Source organism: Mytilus californianus, unplaced genomic scaffold (assembly GCF_021869535.1).
Source record: "Mytilus californianus isolate M0D057914Y unplaced genomic scaffold, xbMytCali1.0.p SCAF_1, whole genome shotgun sequence".
Lineage (NCBI taxonomy): Eukaryota > Metazoa > Mollusca > Bivalvia > Mytilida > Mytilidae > Mytilus > Mytilus californianus.
In genome coordinates, this window is record NW_026262581.1 from 45,596,240 (window position 1) to 45,619,288 (window position 23,049).

Genomic DNA, 23,049 nt, shown 5'->3' on the forward strand with positions numbered 1-23,049 from the left:
TGAATGAAAAAAAAAGAAAGTTTATACCCCAAGCACTTCATTGAATTAACATTATGTTACAGTAAGATTTATTGTTCAATGTACTGATGTCAAGGTGAGATAAACCCTTTCATACAGCCATGTAGGCCATACAATCATTGCGAACAACAAATTTGGTTAACCAATAGCTAAAAGTATCTCAGAAACAAACCTTATAGGACGTACGCGCCATATAATTATTTTATACATAAAATTCAGTTTTACTTTACCTTTACTATCGTACTTGAAAAAACAGACCAAATCTGAGATATCTAGCATTGACCAATAAACCTTGAAAATATTATATTGTGCGCACAATATATTATTTTGTGCGCACAGTATATATATTTTTCTTTGCATGTCCCTAGCGGGGCTCCGTACTTTTCGATCAAGACGAACTGTGAGTGAGTGAACCCAAAACGGATACCCTACCGAACATTACTATGTGTATATTAAAGTAATTTCATTTTCGCATGTTTAACATGTTTTATCAATTTGATAATCCTTTCTGCACACCATCAGATAGTGTTATACAACTGTAGAAATTCTCATCAAATACCTGCCCAGCCGTTTAGGGAAAGCTGTACTTACAATGCACACCGGTATATAAGCCGACGGACAGACAGATTTATTCTTGTATATACGCATCAGAACTTTGTTTTTGGATGTACAACTATTTCTTCCAATTTAATGATACAAAAATAAAATTAGTTTCGAACTTCAAAACTTCTAGATTGCTGAAGGAAAGATTACATTTGGGTTTAACTTATCTATAAATATTTATTATATAGATGATTTAATCTTTGATGTGAATGTTTGTGTTGAAATATGTATTTTGTTTTCTATTCAAATGCTGTGCATTCAATATTAACATAATGTAGATAAAGAGTAAATACTTTTCCGTTTTAGAAAAATATGTTGCTGTTGTCTACTTTTACATTAATTACAAACTTTAAAAGAATTCTCCGTTTACAAATAATGAAATATTATAGGACAGTTTTGTTTCCTGGTTAAGGGTAACGGGATAAAGCTATATTTCCAGGGTACTTCATGGATAAGGATATTACACGTGTTTCTATAACAAAAGAAAATTCCTAAAAACAAAAATAACTAACTTTAAGGCAAATCCAAAAAGGGAAGTCAATAAAAACCGACAATATCAAATTCTATCAATTAACGGAACAAGTGAAAAGCAACTACCATACTCCTGACTTGGTACAGGCATTTTCCGGCACAGAAGATGACAAAATTTCCGTGAGTTATAAATGATGTTTGCATTTATTTTTTCCTATTTTATGATGTTTTTTTGCAGTTTAATGTATTGATAAATCATTTATAATTTTGAACAAAGGCATTTGTTGAAATAACTCGATTCTGAATTTCTTAATAATAATAATAAATAATAATTTGTTTCAACAGCACGGAAAAAGAATATAGTTCTAAGATTATTAAATATTCCAAAAAAACCAACAGATGTAAATTTAGCGATTCGATATACATGTATAATAGATAACCAAAAATTGATTGAAATCACTCGTAATATTTCCGACGATTTGACAATTTGTAAGACCAATAATCATAATAAAAAACAACAAATAGTAAGTTTGAATTTTGGCAATTTTTGACAATGTCTCATTAATGTCGAAAGATTGAAGGACAACCAGCATATGATTTCTCAAAATGGCAATTGGGCTACCAGACGTCAACTCTGATTAATCAGGCAAATGCTCATAAACATTATTTGATAGCATCGCCAAACAAAATCTATCAATCCATGATCAAAATTATATCACACAAAACAAATTCTGAAATTTAATAGGTTTTCAACTTAACCATATCAGTTCAACGGAGTATATCATCTAATCTATACAACAAAACAACTATGAACAAAGTGTACTATTCAACATTTATTCAACTATTCAACTATGCATTTATATGCGTATCTGGCGCAAATACAAAATTTCAATCTTAGTATCTATGATGAGTTTATTTACAACTCAACAACAAAAGTGTTCTATAACAGAACTGTTCAACTAAATGCATGTATTTAAGAACTGATTAATTTATTCAACTAAAAATACAACTAAAGATTTCAACGCCATGAGTCAGTACATGATAGCTTTCATCTTTAGATAAATGTTTAAAAGTTCATCTGGATATAAAAATGTTTGAATATTTAATGAACAGCCAAAATATGACAGATGAAGGCATCTTCGGCGAAAACAATTGAATGCATATCATCAAAATCAACATGCCATGTCCCCAGTTTTATATATGTTAGATCTAATCTTCTTTTCAAACGGGCATAAGACGGGTCTATTGCCAAATCAACAATGTGGATATAATTAAAGGAAACATATGCCATAACATTCCAGGATGACCTATCAAAACAATAGAGCATCCAAGTTTATCCAGACTCAGATCAATGTCAATTACACTAGTTTGTGTGTGTTCAGATGCGCTTTTTATCAAAGATGAACCAATGATCCAAATGTCAGTTATTAATTTAACAAAAATTAAATATTAGGAATTATAATGTAGCGCTGGAATGACGACGGCATCCAGCTACCCACGGTTTTTATCTGTTTTTCATATTTACCAGACATAAGGGATGATGTCGCTGCTCCTATTCGAAACGAAAACGCATTGAATTTTGATATGTTTAAACTCAAAAACTGGAGTCCCTTGTTTAAAACAGTCTGGAACTGAAATCTTGTCAATGGTTTCCCATTAATATGGCAGAAGAGAGGACCATCATTTCCATTTGCTTGTTTTATAGTGATAAAGATTATAACACAATATTGACTGCTGTATCCCTATTTTTGACATTTTTACCTATGATGTTTGTTTGTTTTGTTCACACATCATTGTCAATATAATGGAATTTTATGCGACTGTCATAAAATTGAGAGGTTTAGCTAGCTATAAAACCAGATTTAATCCATCATGTTTTACATTAGAAAATGCATGTACCAAATTCAGGAATATGACCGTTGTTATCCATGCGTTGACGTGTTTGAGCTTTTGATTTTGCCATTTGCTTAGGGACTTTCCGTTTAGAATTTTCCTCGGAGTTCGGTATTTTTGTTATTTTATTTTTTCCAGCTTTTGTATATGTATATCCATTAAATTCTTTAAGAAAATACTGCCACATTTGCAGATCATCTCGAATTCCTTAGGTCAATCTTATAAAATGATGAGGTTTCTTTAGTATATTTAAAAGAACCATATATACGCCTCATAAATACCCCGAAGGAAGAGCCCTTGCACAAAAAGCCAATGAGCCTGATAAAGATTCCATTTCATTAAGAGTAACTTTTCGTTTTTCCAATACCCCATTTATTTCATGGAACCTCTACGCTTGAACAAACATTTGAAAATGCAAACATAAGAAAGAGACAGTCATCTATGAGCTTCTCCAACAAATAAAAAATCATCAAGATAATCTAAATGATCTTAATTTTCAGAATGCAATTTATATTTAGTTGATCAATGCAAAAAGACTGAAAAGTTCCCGAACGTAGCACAACAAATAGAACATCCCATGGGCAATGTTTTTGTAAATATTAGTTGCCATTCAGCTCGTTGAAATCACCCTATAAACGTTTTAATAAAGGAAATCCTAATTTGATATCCATATTTGCCATGAAAGCTGATTTTCCATTTTTGTTTTTACAATTTTGACTGCATTGTCAAATGATGAATACACCTCGGTAAACTGAGTATCACAGAAATCATTGACACTTTCATTCGGTGGGTAAGACAAATGAGTTATCAGTCTAAGTCCGCTAGTTTTCTTAGGAACTACCCCAATAGAATAGCACAGAAGATTGGATATACTGTGGATTCATTTATTTTCGTTGGTACCACATTTCGTGGATGGAGGAAATATAGTATTTTCGTGGACATTTGATTTCGTGGTTTTGCCAAAGTCTACATTCAAGCCTTTAGAAGTTTATACTTCGTCGAACCTTTAAATTCGTGGTTTACCTATACCCACGAAATCAACGAAAATTGGTACACCACAAATAATAATGAATCCACAGTAGGCTTATGCTTGAATAGGCCTGCCATTCGACCTTATGATATCTCAATATTCTATTTTGTTTTAAATCTATATGGACAGACAATTCCTATATTCACATAAACGTCTATGATTTTTAAAACCATATCCAAATGCCTTCAAAAATTCCACAGCACTTCGATTACCAGGATATAATGCCAGAAGCTTAGAGAGTTCATTTACATTAACCGGGGATGTGCATGGAGCCCAAATATTAAACTGGTCTGGATGTAGTTCTGACAATATGTTATTTTCGATTAAAACCTCTTTTTGGGGTTTGTCTATTAGACGAGTTGTTTAGCAAAGGTGCATTGTTATTCCTCCTAAATCTAGATGTAACAGTATGAACTTCATTGTCCAATTTTTCGACATCTTAAAGCAGGATGATAAAAATCATATTTAAAACATCCATTCCTAAATTGGCAATTATGTGATACATTGATACCCTCAAACAGAATTGTTGGTCATAGGTATACCATTTTTCAACAGGATGGTCAGCCGCTGCATCCCTTATTATGGACATATGAAAAACGCTCACTTGCCTTTCCAGGGTACCTTTCAAAAGGGCCTGGGCATAAGTAATACACGAATCAGTCCAATCTTCAACGAAATTTATAGTATGAATTTTTTTAAAACTTTTTTTTGTATAACCAACATACCGTCATTAAGGCCAATGGTGTTTTCATTATTTGTTTGACTATTGAAATTGTAACGATGCATAAGGGACAAATCATTATACTCAAAATTCAAAATTTTATTCTTAAGCTTTTGACTTATGAATATATCAACCTCATTGAAACCAGGTTACATTAGTGGTTCATCAAAAACGTCATTAACCTCATCTAAGGCAGCTAATTGAGGCTCATCCACCTGATTGTTTAATTCAGGGTATTGAGACTGATGATCACCCCGCCGTCTCCTTTTTATAGGTGCTTCATCTACATCAATAGGAGGACGCCTTCTCAAATTTCTAGCAACTGGTTGTAGCTGCTGTGTTGCTTCCCGAGGAGTCCTCCTTACCCTTTGTGGCATTTTTTCCAGACTTCAAACCTAGACCTGTCGGTGACGCCTTCCTCTACCTCTTGTCATTGTTATAAACTATTATAATTATAAAAACAGATTAATAAAATTGAGAATGGAAATGGGGAATGTGTCAAAGAGACAACAACCCGACCATAGAGCAGACAACAGATATATACATCAAGGTTTGAAAGAGCTATATTCAAAATTTAATTAAATTATCATACCAATATATTTTTACACACAAATTACTCTTAAAATAAACGTAAATACATTTTAATGCATTGAAACAATTGAAATTGAATACAAAAACACAACTAAACACCGGTACAATGCGTGCATTTGATTCAAAATTAAACATCGTTTATTAATGGTTTACTTCCTTCTATTACCCAACTTATAACATGTATTTAAATTATGTATCCGCGAATTTTTCTCAACATTAAAAAAAAAAGATACACCGCGTAATTAACTTAAATGTATCCGCGCATGCAAACGATAACAAATCATACACTACCAACATTGAAATTACCTGTTCAAAATGTATCACTCACACATTAATTAAACACAAACTACCATATCACCTGTAGTAAAGCATTTAATTTGATGTTAACCAATGATTAATATATGTGTGCACAATGTAACTTAAGGTTCATCATAATAAATTGACAAACATGGCTGTGTTTACACATAAAAAAATACTCTGAGTACAGACTAACCTGTGTAGTTGGTAAAATTTTAATGCGTGGCATGCACTAGATATATAAAAGTTAAATGCATTTTGTGTTTCAGAAAGATAAAATCTTTTTTGAATTTTGATGGGCATTTTTTTTCGTTCCTGCAGAAGGTATAAAAATAAGCTAAGTTGGGATACATCTTTGAGATGCTCCCTCTCAGGTAAGAACTGTATTGTATTGTATTGATTGTCCTTGATCGACATGGACAATAGACAGGCAATAGATATACACACAATTTTAGGTGAGCTAAAGTGTGTAATTGAGTGGAAAGTATCAAATGCAATTCAGGTGTTTGTTTATTTTTACACCTTCTGCAGGAACAAAAAAAAAAACCCATAAAATCTAAAAAAAGATGTTGGCATGATACGGGTTTTGTTTTTCTCATATATTTTATGATGGTATGATACTTAACCCCTAACGGGAGGGATTGTGCTTGATTTTCATATGATGAAGACATAATCTTCGAAATGGTTTCGTTGTTTGGATCTGGAATTGGTGGGATTTGACCGGAATCATCAGTAAGAATATCTTTGTTCGTGTTATCCAAAGTTTGTAAAAAAGCTAGATATTTTTCCAGAAATAGATTTATTCTTTCTGTGCTCGCTGAAGGATTTTCACGAATACCTTTCCTAAGACTGGTTAGCAAGTTCTGCCAAAGTGTTTTTGATGAGTCATGTAGTTTTATACTAGGGTCTGAACACTTAAGACCTTTGAACGTCGTTGTTGAAAACCCGGGATTAATTTTCTGATCTATGACAATGGCGTTATTATTCTTTAGCAAAAGTTTTGTCAAATCTCCCTAATGTTTGAAAGCTTCGGGCTTTATCTCACTAAATAAAGTACTTGGAAGGTATTTTCCCTCTACCGGGTCAATCTCAGGAGAAAGTGCTTGCATGAAATCACCATTTATGTGGACAAAACAGGTTTGTTCTGATCTTTTTTAATTTCAAACTTTAACATACGGCAATTCTTACAGTGTTTGAGAGTGACCATTTTTTAAATAGAAAAGTCTTTGAGATGTAAAGGAGACATCTACTATAGCTATGTGGTATATGACTATACCGAATCAACCCTGTGATGTTCTAAACAACGCTCGCAACAACTATGTAAGAATCAAATATATAACAACGTAAATCAGGGGTCGGTAGCTAATTATAAAGCTGGATCTTATAAACTCATTAGCCTTCGTTGTTTGTCAAACATTTTTCAACAGCTGTATGGACATTATAAAAAGGAGAAGCTCTCTGGAGCCTACGACACTCATCTAGAAAAAGAAAAGCGAAAGATACCAAAGTGACATTCAAACTCATTAGTCTAAAATAAACTGACATCGCCATCACTAAAAAGGAAAAGATAAACAGACAAACAACACTACACAAAACACAAAAAATAACAAAGAAAACCAAAGACAAGGCAAAACAAACCGCACCAACAACTGGGAGTGATCGCAGGTGCTCCGGAATGGTAAGCAGATCCTGCTCCACTTGTAGCACCCGTCGAAAAATATACATTGTTCAAATCCTAAGCTACAGTAGTAATTATCTTTCACAAACAAATGAAGATTGTGACCAGGTTTCATCCAAATTCACTTGCAGAATACCTAAAAGATGTTCTTTTCAGAACAGTTATCCATCATTTGATTTTCCTTTGGATCATTGCAGATGAATGGAAAAGACAACACTAAAATTGGTAAAAAAAAGTACCACCATGTAGGAGCATGATCTTTTATGGTCAATCCACATATGCTTGACGATCACCTATTTATAGAGTATCTTGCTGTTAACTGTTAACATCTATCTTTCTATTGCAAATTTCAAATTATGAAGCCTTATCACATAGTTTTTGTGTTCGTCAATGTATTGGCATACACTGTTTTGTTATTCAATAATATGGTGCAATTCACTTGATTTACTGTTGTTTTACTGCTATCTAATGAAAATATAGCTTACTCAAATTTGGCCATCACACAAACTATTCAAAACTATTTTTAGTCATAAATATCAAGTTCGTGGTGTACAGTAGGCGACTTTAGATATCAATCTCATTTAAGACATATAAAACATCGGTTTTAAATAATAAAACTGTCTCAAAGGGACGCACAGAAGGAAAATGTAAAAAAAATTTCCATGTTTTCACAATATTTTCTCTAACCATTTATGTTTTTTAGCAAGTTACCGTATGCAAAAAAATCAAGACTTTTTTACTGTATGAGTTTAATGCATGCTAACTAAAAGGCTGAATTTTGTAGGCAAAGCTTAACTTTGCGATATGTATTATTACATTTTCATTGACTTTAAACATTAATTTTTACATTTAATAATTAGTCCTTGCAACAAATGTATGTCCGTACTAAAAGACATTGATAAACTAACTAGTGCTGACAAAGCATGGCAATCCAGATTTGTCCGTCACTGGTAACAAAATATTAAAAAATACATTTTTTCTCATTTTGCCGCCAAACATCAATCGTTACGGTAATGGCACGATTATTGCCAAATACGCAAAATGGGGTACACATTATCATCTAAAATCCAAACTATGCAGAGACAATTTGGCTGCAACCCTTTACAGTTTGTTTGGAAAAAGTAAATATAAATCAATGATGACGTAATTGAATTGGTACATCTGATTACTAAATGCCAACATAAGCACATAAAAGATGTATAAACAAGTCTAGACATAATGTACTTGATCGCATGAATAACCGGAATTTAACCCTGTATGGTTTTACTTCAATAAAGAGATTTACCTCCTTGAAGGAGTCGATGGTCGATTTTTATTATGTTCTTGTATTTGTAAATCTTCTTTTCTTTTCTTACGTACAGTTTTCTCTAGCAATTATATATTTCACACAAAATAGAAGCAAAAAATGCGAAAATTGAAGGATAATAACACTCAAATGTTGTTGAATGACAATGTAAGTCATGTTGAGTAAATGTGTAGATTTATCTGAATTTTGGTCTGTATTTTTGCTGTATTAAATTTCTCTTTGGTTAAAAACTCAACACTTGGTAAGCGTCGTCATGTAAATAAACTCATCATAGATACTAGGTTTTAAATTGTATACACCAGACGCGCGTTTAGTCTATAAAAACCCCATCAGTAACGCTCGAATAAAAAAGTTAAAAAAGCTAATTCATGCCAGTACAGAGTTGAAAAAAGAGCATTGAGAACCGAAACTTCAAAAAGGTTTTGCCAAATACAGCTACGGTTATCTATTCCTGGAATAGACAATACTTAGTATTTTGATAAAAAAAGTTTTGTAAACAGTCACTTTATAACTATGACCATATCAAAGATATTTCATGTCAACACAGAATTGCTGACCACTGGGCTGGTGATACCCTCGGGGAGGAAACCTCCATCAGTAGCTTCCACCCAGTGGCTGTAAATAAAATCATCATATTAAATGCACAACAGGTTTAATATCTTCCCGATATACAATTTATTCATTTTCATATCTTTTCATCTAAGAATTAATATACTTTTAAATCAAATATATATATACATTAAGCAATCTTTCTTGTGTACAGATGCTTTCGTTTTTTATATATATGTGATTATTTGCATATATGATTATATAGCTATCCGATTTACTACTGTCGCCTTCATTCAAAGGAGGCAATATTATATTTTACACCCCAAAATTTCTTTATCGTGTAATATCAATTTCCAATCAATCGACAACTTTTTTGAAAAAAATAAGAGTGAGAAGAAATGTACCTTTTTTACTCTTTTTCTTGCACTGTGTCTTCTCCTCTATCCAAATATATTGAATCTTCTTCACTTTTGAACAATACAATATCTATATTTGTAATCTTCTTCGCTATGGTAGGATTATATGTTAAGTCTTCTGGTCAAAATCCAAATCTTGATTGCTTTGCAATGAATTACTGCGCTCTTATAACATTTTTATTCAAACATGGTAATATTTAACACACATACTATTTAAATATTCATACATATATTTTCGTTGTACGAAAATAAGATCCGTTTATATCTTAAATGTCACAAATTGTACTGCCAAATAACCAAATCATTTTGGATTCGATGCAAAGTTGAGTTTATTCTATGTTTCTATTTTAACTTCTCAGAGTGCACGGTGTTTAAATATCTTTTCTTTTTCGTGGTCAAATCCGTATCTGAAATACTGTAAGCAATATGTCAACTTTATTTCGTGTATGGAATGCTTGTAAGGTGTATGTGTCCGAAAGCGCCAGGTTTCATCTGACCTTGACCACATTTTCATGGTTCATTTGTCAATGTTTAGTTTTTGTGGTTTTGTCTGTTTTATTAGATACTATAAACAATAGACCAGCTTTATTTGGTATATGGTGCTATGATTGCAAGGTATACATGTCTGTCTGGCAGTTTTCATCTGACCTTCACCAATTTGTTTATGGTTCATTGAACAGTGTAGAGTTATTGTGGTGTGGTTTATTTCTTAGATATGCAATAGGTCATCTATATTTGGTGTTTGGTATGATTGTTTAGTTTACGTGTCTGTCTAGCATGATTCATCTAATCTTGACCTCATTTTTATTGTTCACTGGTCAATGTTTTTGTGGTTATGTCCGTTTATAAGATACCACAAGCAGTAGGTTAACTATATTTGGTGTTTCGAATGATTACATGGTGTAAATATTGTCTTGCAGTGTTCAGTTGTCCTTGACATCATTTTTATGATTCCTTGTTCAATGTTCAATTTTTGTAATTAAGTCTGTTTCTCAGATTCTATAAGCAATAAGAAAACTATATTTATCATGGTTACAGCTGGGTTTCCGCTGACTAAAAATAAAATTGTGGCGAAAAGTGATTGCTAAAGAATTTCGAGTATATTGATTCGACGTCGTCAATCTTGTTTATTATTTTTCGTGCTACTCAGACATTTTCCATTATCGGTCAAGACTCGGAGTTTTAACCTTGAACTAACTCAATGCGATTTTGATAGCAAATCAGTAATCAGCAGACTGTAAATAAGGTACAAGTATGCGATTACTATCTGCAAGAAACTCATCAATTAAAGGTGTAATTGTATGGCTTAATAAAAATGTGCAGTTTAAAGGCTTCACATGTTACCTAAATGAGTTGTTTAAACAACTTTTATAGAATTACTGTTTTGTAGTGGGTACTTCAAAATCGGATCATGTTTTAAAATAGTTTTACGTTTCAACTTTAACGTTTAACGATGGGCTAGAAAAAAAGCTGTTTAGAAACACGTACGAAATTAAGAAAGATCCATGAATATATTCAGAGCACTTCAACTAGACGGGATGTATCCGATAAATCGATTGAAGACGAATCCGGAATTGCTTGATTTTTGTTGATACACAAATATTTATTGGCACTTCGAAATCCACAAAAAGGGGGCAGTAAGAAAGGTTCTTGCTTTTTGAATATAATTTTACAAAATCCATAAATGTTAATATAAATTACTTTTCGAATTTAGTGTTCATTTATTGAAAAATGTACATCAAGACTTTATATAAGATCCCAGACGTACATAAGACAACGACGCTACAAATCAAGATTTGGTTTGTTTGCATATGGAAAATTAGGATAAGGAAAAGAAAGAAATATTCAGCGTGTACAATCATTTTCCTAGATTATTCAATATTTAATTTCTTGAGAAAATTATCATTTGTTTCTGATGGGTAGTTTCCTGTAAGAAAAACATTAGTTCCAAGTCTACCTTTTATTTTTATGACATTTATAGAACTACAAACAAAATGATATAGTTAAATTCATGATTTTGTTAAATATTTCAACATCAAAGAATCACTTACTCGGTGAAAATGTTTTTCTTAAACTTGTCAGTTTGATTGTAGTTCTATAAATGTCATAAAAATAAAAGGTAGACTTGGAACTAATGTTTTTTTCTTTTAGGAAACACTATTTTACTTTGTATAGACTTACTTCTGTACCGAATTATTAAAATATAAAAAAAGCAAAAACTCCTAGAAAAGTTTAATAAATGAATAGAACATACAAACAATACTGCTAATATAAAAGGATTACAATGAAAGCATTACAATACATTTGAATGTGTCAAATTATGTTCAAACTGACCCTTCGGTTTCGTGCTAGCGTGCCCGTCTTCGGTATGGGAGTTATTTTTCCAGGCCAAATAATAAAAAGGTGTCAGAGGAAAGACTGTTAGGCACGGAGTCACATTAAAATGTCCGGCTTGTTTTGTGATATATTTATATGTACATTATCACGTTAACAAAATACAGCTCAGCTTCTCAGTCTAGTTAAATATGAAATAAAATTAGGAAAAACCCGAGATTAGGGTTTCTTGTATTTCACAAGTTTATAGCATTTCTCTAAAATTTTACTTAAAGTTCGGCAACTTTTCACGTTGAAGTCCGGAAAGTCAGTACAAACGAAAAAAAAAAAAAAAAAAAAAAAAAACGAGCAACATAAATGAAAAAAGAAACGTAATTAACAAAAACTTTAAATTCGAAATTGCAAGTACCCTCTCATTATTTAAAGAGAGTTTGTAAAAATCATAGCATTTATTTCGAAGAAGAATTACAAAACTGCAAGCGTTGCTTTTAAACTATCTAGTTAGATCCGAAAGACATAATAACAATTGGAATAAAACATATCGATGCCTTACTTGTCAATAAATCGATCTTTTTAAAATATTTTAATCACTTTGCTATCTTTTGTTTAGAATTCAAATTACATAATTAGAATTTGAAACATCAAATCAACTTTTGAGCATTTCGATAAAATTTCGTTACAAAGTAGTTCAATTGTTATACGTTATGCAATGAAAAAACATATCAATAAAATGTGTTGAGTATTTTGGTTAATCATATAATTTTCAAAGTGCATTGCATTCATAAGCTCATTAATTTGTTGTGAGTGTTTTGTTATCGTTCTATGAGATATACAGAATTTTCAACTGATTTTTTTAGTTTGATTTTATGTTGTGCTGTTAAATCACTATCCCGTGTTTAACCCGTCGATAAATTTGTTTTCTTTTTAGAAAAATATTAACAATAAAAGATAAAAAACACAAAACAAATGTATTACTATTATAAAAAGTTGAAAGGAATTAGTGTTTACGCTTGTTTATTTTGTTATGTTGTCTGTTTTCAAAGTTAGTGATTTATCTTTAAACTTTTGTCACACATGATTATATATATTAAAGTGGCAAGTGCAATTCGAGGGATCAACGTCCCGATTGAACCTCTGTTTCTAACTTTGTTTAAGTGTATAAGTACTTAACATATCTCTGCAGATTATAAAGTATTTATAGCACACACGTGGGAAGCACGCGTACGTCAATGTGTTCAATATGTTGATATTGTAAGCATTTTCATATATCGATTTCTTTGCATTTAAAACGACAATTTATCAAATGATTGTTATGGTTAAATAATTAGAAATGTCTTACAATTAAAATGACAATTTATTTTGATAATTGTGAGTATTGAAAAAAATAAATGTCTTACATCATCAGTGAAGAGAGAGAGAGAGAGAGAGAGAGAGAGAGAGAGAGAGAGAGAGAGAGAGAGTATAAGATCCAAATGCCTTTTTCGATAGACAATACACATCTGTTGATAATTGTAACATTTATTCAAAAAGTTAGTTTAGTACTTATGTTATTATAAAATAGATACGCTTGTTAATAAATATAAGGTAGGAGTGAAGTGTTTAATTCATTTTTCATTTTTATTTAGTATTAGATACACCTTGAGGGCGTTAAATTTGGAAATACATGTAAAGAGGGTATATTACCAAGTCTGTCATCGTATATTTTTGAACGATGCTAATAAAGACAAACGAATTATTACAGTCACTGTAAACTCGTCTTTTACTGAAAAATTACTAACATATAGTCTCTTGAGAGTATGCCTAATATCTATGATATATATATATACCCGTTTTGTTAAAATATATTTTTTCACTCTTTTGGTCTTTTGGAAAATGTTGTTTGTGCTGTATTTAGACCGTTCTACAACTAAATTTGTTACATGCACACGTATAAAAATTAGGGTTTTTATTCAACGCAATCATAGGTTCGAACGTTGTTTTAAATTTAGACTTGTTTTTTATTTATTTCGTTTGGGCCTGTATTATATTTTCCCTCCGGTTTATATAATCCGTTCATCCTATTTTGACTCTTTAAAATTCAAGAGTCTATCCTATATTGAGGTAAATCAAATACTTTTCGATCCCTAACATTACTGAAGAGACATTAATTATCGAAATCCGGATATGGTGTAAAAAATTTAGCACCTCATGTTGTGGTTTACCATCTTTGCTGCAAGTTTATTGTTTTCTACTTGGTATTAAATTAATATCGAGATCCATTTTGTTACACCTTGTGGTCAATTTATTTGGCAATCGTCAATGGCAGTCAGCAGGGTTTAAGAACATAAGTTGTTCGACCTGCTAGTCAAATGCGTTTTGTTAAAATATATTTTTTCACTCTTTTGGTCTTTTGGAAAATGTTGTTTGTGCTGTATTTAGACCCTTCTACAACGAAATTTGTAACATGCACACGTATAAAAAATAGGGTTTTTATCCAACGCAATTAGAGGTTTGAACGTTGTTTTCAATTTAGACTTGTTTATATATATTTCGTTTGGGCTTGTATTATATTTTCCCTCCGGTTTATACAATCCGAGGAAGGTAACACCCGGCCACCGAAAGCTTTATTATTGTGAAGCCTAGGTGGTCGTGTGGTCTAGCGCGTCGGATACAGTGCAGGCGATTTGGTGTCACGAAATCTCAGTAGCATGAGTTCGAATCCCGGCAAGGGAAGAACAAAAAAATTGCGAAAGCAAATTTACAGATCTAACATTGTTGGGCTGATGTTTAGACGAGTTGTATATACAGAATGTACACAGCCATGTATCACCATCACTGCTGGTGATCCGATGGATAAATCTGTTGTAGAGTTTTCACTGGTTCAGACGTACTTATAAATATAATTGTTTTTTACTGTATCTTGCATTAATTTGTAGGATCCTTTACAATAGATATTTCAGCTGATCTGTAACAATTCCATCTTCATGCCTTATATATCATGTATTGTATTACGACGCTAGATTAAAACTGACGAGGAAAGGTAACACCCGGCCACCGAAAGCTTTATTATTGTGAAGCCTAGGTGGTCGTGTGATCTAGCGCGTCGGATACAGTGCAGGCGATTTGGTGTCACGATATCTCAGAAGCATGAGTTCGAATCCCGGCGAGGGAAAAACAAAAAATTTGCAAAAGCAAATTTACAGATATAACATTGTTGGGCTGATGTTTAGACGAGTTGTATATATATATATATATATCAATTAAAAAAGTAAAAAATAATTATATATATACAAAAACCGCCTAAAAAGTGTACAAAACAACACCAATATTTTAAAAAAGGAAATTAAGTTTCTATTAATATTTCGGATAACAGATATCCTTCATCAGTATGATTATGATGTAAAATGAAGTGGGGATGTATAACTGGGTATCATACTTTTTACATAGATTCACATCTAATTTTAAGCAAGTATATATACATAATGATTTGAAACTGGAATAAATTTTATATCTGGAATTGATATGTTGAATTTTAACCCCTCTACTACGATATGATAATCATTCTGAACGCCATAAGTCTTTTTATCAACCGTACGTCCAATCTTAGTTTCACTTTGAAAAAGATCATCAAACTAAATCTTTGTCGTGTATGCATGGCTTATGATTGGTAGTGTTCACTGATATCAAATATCATATAGGTAAGTCATCCATTAACAACTGAGAAAAGACCAACAGCAATATAATATAGTGTAGCTCAACTTTGTCAGGTCAAAAACATTTACAATATTATACTATGGCCTTCTTTTGAAATGATAATAGAAAACAATAGCATTATAACCCCCCTCCAAGGGAACTATGGGTACAAGGGGTTATATTGCCCTTTTCCTCTTCCACATAGTCTCGTGTGGTATTGTGTTTCAGGGTTCGCCCCGAAAAAATGTTGTATATCAATTGATAATACTTATGAATGTTCTTCAGTGTATGAAAGGTTAAAGCAATATATTTTGCTTGAGTGTATGAAAGGTTAAAGCAATATATTTTGCTTGACAAATAACTTTATTATTAACGTGGGAAAATATACCACACAGATTTTGAACTTCTTGTAAAAGGGAAAATGGCCCAACAACGTGTTGATTGTCAATTTTGTGATAGCAGTTGGAATAGAATTTGAGGTGTAAGGTGGAAATGTTTAAACTGTGACCTAACTCTCAGAAAAATTGCCAGACTGGAAAACATTCAAGAATCAAAGATTCGAATCAACATCGTATTATCGATATATAAACACTGGGAACTATTCAAACGCTAGACTGGAGCATGCAAATAGAAAACGTTATCACTTTTGCAAAGACTGTAAAAAGGCAATCTGAACTTCGTGTATTCTTGAACATCGTGATCACAACCTGATTGAGCTTGGAATTATTTACAAAGATCAACAACAAAGATTAAAAAATATACATAGAGAAATTGAGAAGGATTTGCAAACACTTCCTGGAATCACCGCAAAGATAAGTCAAGAGACGAGAATGAAATATCCAGAAACTACGATCATGTCAGACAAAAAATAGAGCAGCGAGAAAGTGAAATAAAAGTGCAAGCAACACATGATGCAAAACGTCTTTTGAAAGATCTAGAGGAGTTTCGAAAACTGAAAATACAGTTATAGCTCTGAAGCAGCAAAAAGAACGCGACTATGAAGAAAGTATAAAACATCAAAAGAACGAGATCCTGGAAACTTTCATTTTGCACAAAGCAACGTCCATTCTAACAATTATTGGGAAAATAGACAAAAATATTGCACTAGAAAATACTGTAAACGGAGCAAAACAAAAGTTCATCTCCAAAACTCCATCTACTTATTGCATCGACTTTGTATCTTTGATTAAACTACCAGAACTTTATATCAAACCTAAATATCAAATTGAAGATATTAATGTTTCTGGAATTAAAGGCAAACATGGCAATACCACTATTATGGTATTTAGGAAGAACAAGCTATGTGTATATTTTCTAGGAAATGTCTCTTTCAGTGATTCCAAATGTATGATTTCAAATGAAAAAGAAATTTCGGACTAAGTTTTTGACTTGACAATTACTACATGTGTAGCAGGAGCTGCTTACCCTTCCGGATCACCTGAGATCACCCTCAGTTTTTGGTGGGGTTCGTGTTGCTTAGTCTTTAGTTTTCTATGTTGTGTCATCTGTACTATTATTTGTCTCTTTGTCTTTCTATTTTTGACCATGGCGTTGTCAGTTTGTCTTCGATCTATGAGTTTGACTGTCCCTCCTCTGGTATCTTTCGTCCCTCTTTTACTAAAGATGGCATTGTACTATTTTCATTGGAACAAAGCTCGGAGATAGAGTTTATAACAAAAACAGTGGAGTAGCAACCCTTTTATCCATTGAACCAAAAAAGGTTCGAGGCATTCATGCATGTGACAGTGGAAACTTTTTGGTTGGATTCTCTAGTTTTCATTATGGCGAACAAAGCTGTCTCTTAGTTCTGAACGAAGAAAAAACACATATTAAGACAATTGAACTAAACAAAAAACAATGAACACATATTTTCTTTCTCTGATAAAATTACAACCAACAAAAATAGATCATAGATTGTACGCACGGTCGTTGCATTAAATGAAGAAGGTCACGTGAAATGGACGAATAATGCGCATGACATGGAACCATTTAATCCTTATGACATAGTGACAACATCTACAGGGTTAGTTATTATAAAGACAGACTACCACTGTAGGTGTAATACTACCAAATCATAGTACGTCACATCCGGTTGCATACGAAAGAGGGACGAAAGATACCAGAGGGACAGTCAAACTCACAGATCGAAAACAAACTGACAACGCCATGACCAAAAATAAAAAAGACAAAAAGACAAGTAATATTACAGATGACACAACATAGACAACTAAAAACTAAGCAACACGAACCCCATTAAAAACTGGGGGGATCTCAGGTGCTACGGAAGGGTAAGCAGATCCTGCTCCACATGTGGCACCCATCGTGTTGCTTATGTTATTTCAAATCCGGTAAATAGTCTAATTCGGTAGGTCACATTCGTGAAAAGGGAAGGGTATTGTAGTTACGACATAAGGAACATATCCGATTTCATCTGTGAAACACTTATTCCATAACGGTCAACCAACTCGTGATGGCGTCCGTAAAATTTACGAAGGGATGATTTCAACTTCACCACTTGGAACTCTTGGTTTTATAGCTTCCTTGTGAGCAGCAATCCTCTATCAAGGAAATACAAGCCCGGGAATATCGTATCAATTGGGAGATATATACTCCGTATGCAAAAAATAGGTCGAAAAAAAATATTCCCTTGAATTTGACAGTTGTAGGTAATTAATCCTACATTTCATTTCAGTAAAACATTTCTGGGTCATTAACATATATCTTGGGTATATAAAAGCACCATTATTTTTTTATTTGGGGTTTCTATAGAATATTTTGGAAACCTGAAGTTACATGGTTACTAAAGCTTGTACACGGGTTAATAAAAGGGGAAAATTTGATTGGTTAACCTCCAGTGATGGTTATTTTCTTATATGCAATGAAATGTTATGTGAAATTTTTTCTATAGTACTGGACAGGATAAAACTTTGAAAAGAGCAAATTTTACAAAGACTAATAGGGGAGAATCAATGGTGGTATTATACCTGTCATGTCGTTTATAGTTTAAGTTCGAAGGAGACGACGTCAATATCTCAATGATAAGATGTCTGAACAATGTTCACGAAGAAAATTTGCAAACTGTATGCAATTTTTTGGACCATGTTACGATATCAATCAATTTATTTTTTTTCAAAATTTAACACTATAAGGTATGGGGAAAATCTGGATTCAGAATAGTTTTTTTGTCATCTGCTTGACCACAATATTTTTTTTTTATCAAATTGGGGATCAGACTATTTTTTTTAGGAAAAAACCATACCCCTCCCTTTAAGTTAAATGGTCATTCCCTAATGTATTGCTGCTTTGTTTGTAAACAAGATAATTATAGTTTGAGTACCTAGATCAGTTAACGTTACATTTCAGTGTGATTTCCATGATTGATTGATTGTTGGTTGCTTAACGCCCAGTGGCAAACATTACATGCATGTCTAGACGCGAATAATTTAACGGTAGTCCTCTAATAGAGGCTGTCCGGGGCGAAGGTCGGTGAAATTTTGACTTCAAAATGTGGGTTTAGTGGATAGAAACAAAAATTTGGCCATGAAAAAAGGCTCCTACGAACTCCTCAAAGTTGTTGCAAGGGTTCTAAACGTGCAGACAGCGTGGCACCCTCTCTACACGATGTATAAGATTCAACGTTCCCATTTTTAACGGACGTGGCTGCGTACTTGCACAACATGCACGGCCAAACGAACGCCCCACTTTAGCGACCGAAGTGGCCATATTTCTATTCCCCAGTCACGTTTTAGGGTGATTTTAGTATGACGAGTCTATTGAAACAGAAAGCCATGTATATTTTGACAAGTTTGAAAGCTCCCAACTCAATAAGAATTGGGATTTTAAACTCGCACTTATGAAAATATATTCAATATTGAAAAGAAGATTGTATTTGTGGGTTTTTAGTCACTTTATATGTAATGCGAGGTATAAATGTACGAACATTTGTGTTTTTTTTTGTCACTTTATATGTAATGAATGCATGCGAGTTATAAATGTACGAACAAACACTATTCAAACAATCATAATACACACATCCTAGAATACTGTAAAATTACTTAATTACTAAAACTACAAAACATTATTAAAAGACATATAAAAAACAACAATCTCAATAATTGAAACAGAGATGAAAAGCAACATTCTTAATAGTTGAAACACAGATAAAAACAACATTCTCAATAATTGAAACAGAGATGAAAAGCAACATTCTTAATAGTTGAAACACAGATAAAAACAACATTCTCAATAATTGAAACACGGATAAAAAACAACAATCCCAATAATTGAAACACAGACAAAAACAACAATCAGAATAACCGAAGCACAGATAAAAACACAACATTCTCAATGAAAGCCCTTTAACTGTTTCTGTTCTGATACATCATTTGCTTTCAAATTTTCGGCTTTGAGCGTTCCTGATGAAAATAAATCCAGAAAAGCGGACGCATGAAATTTATAACGTGTTGTTTTCATTTTGTTTCAGCACTGGGTTGATACTTCTTCTGATGGACTATAAGTCCCCGAGGGTATCATCAGCTTAGTAGTCGGTACTTCGGTACTGACATGATTTATGACGAACCTTTCTAAAAATGTTCCTTTATAAATTTTTAAATTATAAAGAACTAAGGTTTCAACTTCCTCTGGCAAAGTTGACCTTAGATGGATTTGGCTATTTTTAGGTCCGTTTTCGTTGTGTAGCATCACCATCGGATATAGGTACATCCGAACCGGTGGAAAAACAAATTTGAAGTCGGGTAAGGTCAAATTCTTTTTATTTTCATTATATTCTACGTTTTGCTGACAAGTAAAGTTTTGTGATAGTGATTCCTAATAATGTAGCTACAGTACTATTTAGGGCTGATTATGATCCTTGATTGGCGGTCTCTCTCTTTAAATCGTCAGAATCAGATAGGGTGATACCTGTTCAACGAAGCATGTGAGGAGTTCAAATTTGATAAAACAAAATTGAGAATGGAAAGGGGAATGTGTCTAAGAGACAACAACCCGAGCAAAGAGCAAAAAAAAAAAAAAAAAAACAGCCCAAAACCACCAATGGGTCTTCCACACAGCCAGAAAATCCCCCACCAGAAGGCGGGCTTCAGCTGACCCCTAAACAAAATTACGTACTAGTTCAGTATCCTCCAACTATTCACTCGACGTTTTCGTAGAACAAAGGTATATCACATTTAAGCTTGAACAACACTGTATTTTGAAATAAACTATTTATTACACAGAGAAATTCATGTTCTTAAAGCAGATAAACTACGGCGAATAACGGCGACTTGTTGTTTACTGTACGGGGATTAGAATAGGTACTTTTTGCTATCATTGTTTCTTTGCTGCGGAGGTAAATATATCCGGTGGTAATGCTACACAGTGGTTTTGATTATATAACTCTTTAACTGCTTCGGTTCTTATACATCTTTGGCGTTCAAATATTTGGCTTTGAGCGTTAACGTTCCTGATGAAAGTAAATCCAGAAAAGCTCTTCGGACGCATACAATTTATAAAGAGTTGTTTTCATTTTTTACAGTGTGTAGGTTTAAACAAGTCGTTACATGTTTTCCCCAACTCGTTCGTTATATCCGTGGATGAAGTGGCCCGTCTTTGATTTCAATGGACGTTATCTTTGTAGAATTGTCAAGGATTCGTATCAACAAATTACAAAAAGCCTTTACTAAATTATTTCATAATTACAAAGATATGTCTTGGAAGTTTGGCTGTACAAGTAGAAATCTCATTAGGAACGGGATATCATAACGCTTATGGTTCTGTATGAGTGTATCTTGCCGATAATTACATGTTGGTATTGCACAGGGTCATGCTTTTTTTCGCTGCATATGGTGTTAGCTGATTGGTATTTAATATACAAATAAGGACAAACATCAACCACAATTCAAATGAAGTGGATGTAAGCAATTATAGGCAACCGCGTACAACTGGGAACGTTAAGTCTGAGGAAAAATGGTCTATTTATTAGTTAACATTGGGTTTTGAAAAAGAAAAGAAATGGTCTTAGATCGGTATTCTTTTGGAGGTCAAATAGTACTAAAACTAAATTGCAGGTTGCTCAGTTTCTAACGGTTTTGATGATATCAAACATCTAATAAGTTTGGCTTCAAAAATGTTTAATTTGAAGCGTACCGAATTAAGGTTTTTCGGGGACGCATGTCATTCGTTTATATTTAAAAAAAAGCTGATAAAATTAATAAATGTAACCTGTCTGCGTTCTGCAATCTCAAGGGTTTAAATGAGAGATATATGCTCTATATAACCAGGCCTGTTCTTACAAAAATGCTTTGGGATATCTTCATAACCTAGCTTACGACAATAACTGATCGTTAGTTATATTAAAAAAAAAATAATCTCGATTACATATAATGCATTTATAATGTTTTAAATTTATGCTTGTTTTATTTGAGATTTTTTACTGGTAAAAGTTAGATACCTATTTCAACTATGTTCCTCATCAATTTGCATGAACATATACGTCAGATAAATAAATACAGAATATAAAAAGTTATGTTGTTTCGCTGCACGTCTCTTATATAAAAAGAAGATGTGGAATGATTGCAAATGAGACAACTCTCAACAAGAGACCAAATGACACAGTAATTAATGGCTATAGGTCACCGTACGACCTTCAACAAGACGCGACGCCGATACCACATAGTCAGCTATAAAAGGCCCCGAAAATAGAAATGTAAAACAATTCAAACGAGAAAATCGGGGATCGAACCTATACATGTTCATACGCGCCCTTCCAAATTCCAACGAAATTGGTTGACCAATGTTCTATCGAGTTCAAACACATTTTATATATCGAAATGTGTAACAACAGATCATTATTTAAATCCCCACTGGAGGAACTCTGACAGACTGAGTGAGCGTAAAATCATTGTTATCGATAGCCGATGACAAACAAGTTTAAGGTAAATTATTCAGTATTATTACCAACAAAAGTATTACGGTTGTCTACGCTGTTATGAAAACGATTCTAAATAAAATGACATATTATTATCCTCAAACCTAGATCATGCATTAAGGTAAATGATCTTAGTTCCTTTTTTAAAAACAGCCGATAGAACTGAAGATAGAAGACTTGAAAACTTTCTTTAGATATTGTACATTAATGTTGTTTTTGTTTATTTTGTCATAATATGAAAATAAAAATTTTAGTTGAATTGAGTATACAACTTTGATATAAGCAGCGAAAAATGAAACTCATATAATCTGACTGATCGATTAATTGATGACCTTTTAAACCCCGCGTCAAGCATTCAGAGTGATAAAATGTTAATGAAATATGAATTAACATAGACTGCTGGCTCACAAAGTCAAAGTGTGCAGACAGCCACATCAACCTACTTAGTATGCTGACTTTTAACCGATCAGTCTTTTCTTTTACTTCCGTTAATGCCACCGTTTTCTTGAGAATAAAAAAAAAAACAAGAACAAATTTTAAAGTTT

The 23,049-nt window shown here is 32.7% G+C and overlaps 1 protein-coding gene and 1 long non-coding RNA gene across 4 annotated transcripts in view; both read right to left on the minus strand.

The window, feature by feature from the left end:
• Positions 1-23,049, minus strand: part of LOC127702063 (uncharacterized) — a 72,548-nt gene that overhangs the window by 42,334 nt on the left and 7,165 nt on the right. The gene's annotated exons all lie outside the window — the stretch shown is intronic.
• On the minus strand, positions 4,678-5,752 carry LOC127703696 (uncharacterized). Its single transcript, XR_007983014.1, has 2 exons — positions 5,634-5,752; positions 4,678-5,179 (listed from the first exon to the last, which is right to left on the minus strand). It is a non-coding gene; the product is annotated as an uncharacterized LOC127703696 (long non-coding RNA).